This window comes from Notolepis coatsorum (genome assembly GCF_963971535.1).
Source record: "Notolepis coatsorum genome assembly, chromosome: 17".
In the NCBI taxonomy this organism is placed as follows: domain Eukaryota; kingdom Metazoa; phylum Chordata; class Actinopteri; order Aulopiformes; family Paralepididae; genus Notolepis; species Notolepis coatsorum.
This window is the reverse complement of record NC_140181.1, coordinates 15,723,111-15,728,755: the sequence shown is the minus strand read 5'-3', so window position 1 is coordinate 15,728,755 and position 5,645 is coordinate 15,723,111.

The following is a 5,645-nucleotide window of genomic DNA, read 5'->3' as shown; positions in this document are numbered from 1 at the left end:
CACGTAGTCAAGTCGCTTTGGATACCGACGATGTCTCCACGGTAACGAACACGGGGACGCATTTTTGTCTTCCCGGCGACCCACTCACGGCTTGAAAAACACTACTATAGCACATGTCACCAACGGGCCACGGTGTTGTCTGTACGGGCCGACGCCCGAGCGTACATCTACGATAGCGGCCAGTCTCAATTAGAGTGCCTATGTTTACACAACAGACTCTGAACACTACGGACGATGAAGAACTAAGCAAGCATGGACACAAAAGGCCACCGAGGCTGTGTATAGAGAACCAGCCTTATTTAATAAGACTTGTGTGTGGGAGGAGTTTTTCCGTGCCACAAAATGGTATGACAATGGTATTGAATCGATGCAATTTTTGGACTTTTTATGCATGATATTGTAGGAGGATGAAAATGAGTTTTAGGGAATTTGAGCCATAACTATCAAAACTAAATATTCACTCTTGCATTTTGGGCTGTATGCCATCAGGTATTTCACAGAGGATTGTGCTACAGTAACAATAAAAGTATTTTTAGCTATCGGTTTGTCACTTTCCTTGACTTTTAACTGCGCTCTACATGAGAGAAAGAGAGAGAATGATGCACTCCACCGCGCGTGTGTGTGGAGAGATTTATCACACATGCTATTCCAGGAAGCTAAATATTTGATATGCCCCATCAAAAGTACCCTATATTATTTACTGTCTGTACCGGTCAAAGGTTTGGACACACTTTCTCATTCAGTTCAATAAGAAAGTGTCTCCAAACCTTTGACTGGTACTGTAGCTATTTACTGTAACACTTTATTATTCCTGTTTTATTATTGTGTATGATTGAGTATCAGTAAAATTACACTTTAAATCGGTTGATGACGTGTGTATGGTTAATAGCATACAGTACTTACAGCATGTTGCAGCTCGCAGCAAACGAGTGCCATACAGGTTGCTTATAATTAGTAATCCTCTATATAAGTGGCTCTCAATCTTTGTTTGTGGCCCTTAAAGATTTGGTACTGTATGTGTTTGACCCGCCGGCAGGGTCAAGGATAGAGAGAATGTTGACCCTTTACACTAAATAATGAGTTTTATTTTCCTTGATTAGGAGGTATTTAGCTTATACTACGTGCATTATAAACACGATAAAGTATTTGAAAAGTATCCCCAAAACAACCAGGTTGAGGACCACTACTCAAGGAAGGAGACTAGAATAGTGTGTCTTAAACTATGGGTTCGGAACCCACAATGAGTCTTGATTCTTGAACCAGTTTCTTTTGGGCCTCCACATTATCACTGTACTTCTGTGGTTTTATTGAACTTGGGTCCCGGACCAAGATGAACTTTGTTCTCTTTGGGTCCAGGACCCAGATTAACTGTGTTCTCTTTGGGTCCAGGACCCAGATTAACTTTGTTCTCTTTGGGTCCAGGACCAAGATTAACTTTGTTCTCTTTGGGTCCAGGACCAAGATGAACTTTGTTCTCTTTGGGTCCAGGATCAAGATGAACTTTGTTCTCTTTGGGTCCAGGACCAAGATGAACTTTGTTCTCTTTGGGTCCAGGACCAAGATTAACTGTGTTCTCTTTGGGTCCAGGACCAAGATGAACTTTGTTCTCTTTGGGTCCAGGATCAAGATGAACTTTGTTCTCTTTGGGTCCAGGACCAAGATGAACTTTGTTCTCTTTGGGTCCAGGACCAAGATTAACTGTGTTCTCTTTGGGTCCAGGACCAAGATGAACTTTGTTCTCTTTGGGTCCAGGACCAAGATGAACTGTGTTCTCTTTGGGTCCAGGACCAAGATTAACTGTGTTCTCTTTGGGTCCAGGACCAAGATTAACTGTGTTCTCTTTGGGTCCAGGACCAAGATAAACTTTGTTCTCTTTGGGTCCAGGACCCAGATTAATTGTGTTCCTTTGGGTCCCTTCCTGAAAGGTTTTATCTATGCTTTTGAGGTGTCCCTGATTAGATTTTATTTGTCTAGCGCCCCCGAAGGTGGTCACTTAAAGGAACAAATATTCACCACGGGATAACATGCGAACGTATACATGAAGAAATGTACTATTTTTTTTTTTACATGTTGGACGAGGGATAGTGACTGTCAAATGAGCCATAGTATTGTCTCCATAGCTATATTATAGAATATAGATATAGCCCTGCAAACATCGTGACGCACAGTGAAAATCCCTATATTTTAAAGCGTGGCCCATTGACTACAAGGATGGAAAAAACGGCTGGCAATGAAAGTGTTAACCAGTAATAAATAACAGATGACCGGCGGCTACGTGGCGTAGTGGGCAAGGCGCTCGCCACGAAATCTGGAGACGCTGGGCTCGCCTGTTCGAGCCCAGCGCTCCACATTTGCTTTCAGTTTAGCTGGTCGTCCGTACTAATACACATTGGCCGTATTAAGGGGTGGGAAACTGATGGGTGGGGATCGGGCGTTGTGGACAGCGACTCCTACAGGTCGGTTGGTGCGCCTGCGCAGTGGAATCAGGAAGTGTCGGGGGCAGCGTGAGCCTCCCACGCGTTACTCCTCACCACTGAGAGATCGAGCTGCGCAGGTGAAAAGATGCGACTGCTGTTACCTCAAGTACCGGAGGGGACTTGTGCTATGTATGACTTAGTCCACATTGCAGCCGGCTTGTGGGAGGAAAGAAACAGCGTTCGTGACAGGGGAGGGTTGAATTGGATGATACGAAATTGGGATGGGAGAAAAATAGAAAATGGGAGTAAAAGTGGATAAAAAAAAATAACAGATGACCTTACTTTTCCAGCATTCACTCTCCGATGACTTTTCAGACACTGTTGTCATCAACCCAACATCATCACCTATACCAGGTCGCAACTAAACTCGTTTTTGTTTGTTTTGGTGAAACGATCATTGCTGTTGCATTTTTGCACTATTTACTTGCATCTTGAAAATGTACGTTTATTACTAGATTAATCTTCTATTCATTCAGAATAAACTGTTGCTGCTGGTGATTTAAAACATATAACTTCCTGTGTGCCAGATGGTTTTCCCGGGAATGTCCTAACAGACACCAACAGCCAAGAACAACAAGTGTAAAAAAAAACATCCAAGAACTGGGTAGAATCACTAGTGTGTTACTGGTGACTAGTCCAGGTTGATTTCCACTAGTGTGTGCAGTCCAGGTTGATTTCCACTAGTGTGTGTAGTCCAGGTTGATTTCCACTAGTGTGTGCAGTCCAGGTTGATTTCCACTAGTGTGTGCAGTCCAGGTTGATTTCCACTAGTGTGTGCAGTCCAGGTTGATTTCCACTAGTGTGTGTAGTCCAGGTTGATTTCCACTAGTGTGCAGTCCAGGTTGATTTCCACTAGTGTGCAGTCCAGGTTGATTTCCTCTAGTGTGTAGTCCAGGTTGATTTCCACTAGTGTGTAGTCCAGGTTGATTTCCTCTAGTGTGTAGTCCAGGTTGATTTCCTCTAGTGTGTAGTCCAGGTTGATTTCCTCTAGTGTGCACTAGTCCAGGTTGATTTCCTCTAGTGTGTGTAGTCCAGGTTGATTTCCACTAGTGTGTGTAGTCCAGGTTGATTTCCACTAGTGTGTAGTCCAGGTTGATTTCCACTAGTGTGCAGTCCAGGTTGATTTCCTCTAGTGTGTAGTCCAGGTTGATTTCCACTAGTGTGCAGTCCAGGTTGATTTCCTCTAGTGTGTAGTCCAGGTTGATTTCCTCTAGTGTGTAGTCCAGGTTGATTTCCTCTAGTGTGTAGTCCAGGTTGATTTCCTCTAGTGTGCACTAGTCCAGGTTGATTTCCTCTAGTGTGTGTAGTCCAGGTTGATTTCCACTAGTGTGTGTAGTCCAGGTTGATTTCCACTAGTGTGTAGTCCAGGTTGATTTCCACTAGTGTGCAGTCCAGGTTGATTTCCTCTAGTGTGTAGTCCAGGTTGATCTCCTCTAGTGTGTAGTCCAGGTTGATCTCCTCTAGTGTGTAGTCCAGGTTGATTTCCACTAGTGTGCAGTCCAGGTTGATTTCCTCTAGTGTGTAGTCCAGGTTGATTTCCTCTAGTGTGCACTAGTCCAGGTTGATTTCCTCTAGTGTGTGTAGTCCAGGTTGATTTCCACTAGTGTGTAGTCCAGGTTGATTTCCACTAGTGTGCAGTCCAGGTTGATTTCCTCTAGTGTGTAGTCCAGGTTGATCTCCTCTAGTGTGTAGTCCAGGTTGATTTCCTCTAGTGTGCAGTCCAGGTTGATTTCCTCTAGTGTGTAGTCCAGGTTGATCTCCTCTAGTGTGTAGTCCAGGTTGATTTCCACTAGTGTGCAGTCCAGGTTGATCTCCTCTAGTGTGTAGTCCAGGTTGATTTCCACTAGTGTGCAGTCCAGGTTGATTTCCTCTAGTGTGCAGTCCAGGTTGATTTCCACTAGTGTGCAGTCCAGGTTGATTTCCTCTAGTGTGTGTAGTCCAGGTTGATTTCCTCTAGTGTGTGTAGTCCAGGTTGATTTCCACTAGTGTGTGTAGTCCAGGTTGATTTCCACTAGTGTGTGCAGTCCAGGTTGATTTCCTCTACCTGTGACACAGACACAGAGAGCTGAGTAGGTATTGACAGTACACCGTCTTGAAAGAACATAAGCTGCCGACTTGAAATACCTGCTTAATATCAATGGGTGTTTGTTGTCAATTTCCATATTCATAGACCTTGCATCTCAATGGGGGTAAAGGTGTGGAGATGGTGCTAAGACATTTTCAGTCGTTTGGTGCAAAAAAAACATTCATGAAAATTGTTATTTGATATAAAGTTTTTTAAGGGATTAAAATACATCAGGAGGGGATATTTAAAGTTGTCAGTCTTTCTGTTCAGAAATGGATGTCAGGATGAACAGAATCTTACCGTGGGGATCATGCCTCACAGCTGCAACACTACACCCGGTTTAGGGCTAGTGATCGTCTTTAGGACGTGGACTCGCTTCCCCTTATTATCTTGATCAGTGGTTCTCAAAGTGGGGCCTGGGGACCCTCAGGGGTCCTTGAGGGGGTTCCAGGGGATCCCCAGCAAAATGGGGAATAATTTAATATCATAAATATTTGTGTTTAGTACAGTGAGAGAATGTATTAGAGTCACTATGCTACTGCTCTCTCCTTTGTTAGCTTATGGCATAGAAAAGTATGGAATTCTCAAATTAAATCATGTAAAAATATCTTCTCAGATGAGGGTCTCTCGGATAACATCTTATTAAATAGGGGTCCTTGACCACTTATATATCAGTGTGGGGGTCATGGACCAATTATGTATCACTTTGGGGGTCCTTGACCAAGTATATTATATAGTATATTATATCACTTTGGTGGTCCCTGACCAATTATGTATCAATTTGGGGGTCCCTGACCAATTACGTATTGACTTGGGGGTTCTTGACCAATTTTATATCAATTTATCAATTTGGGGGTCCTTGACCAATTACTATTTTGTTGATATCACCAGAAAGAATAATTATGATCAACTCTCCTTTATTAACTTCATCTTATCTTTTATATTTTCTCCTTATTTTCCGTTCTCAGCCATGTAATGACAGCCCACATCTCATTGCATTCCTTATGTGGGCCGATAAAGTGAATAGAATGAGCTCAAGTCAAGTCATTCCTCTGTGGTTGATGATGGTATATAATTAATTTATTTGTGCTCATGTTTGAAAT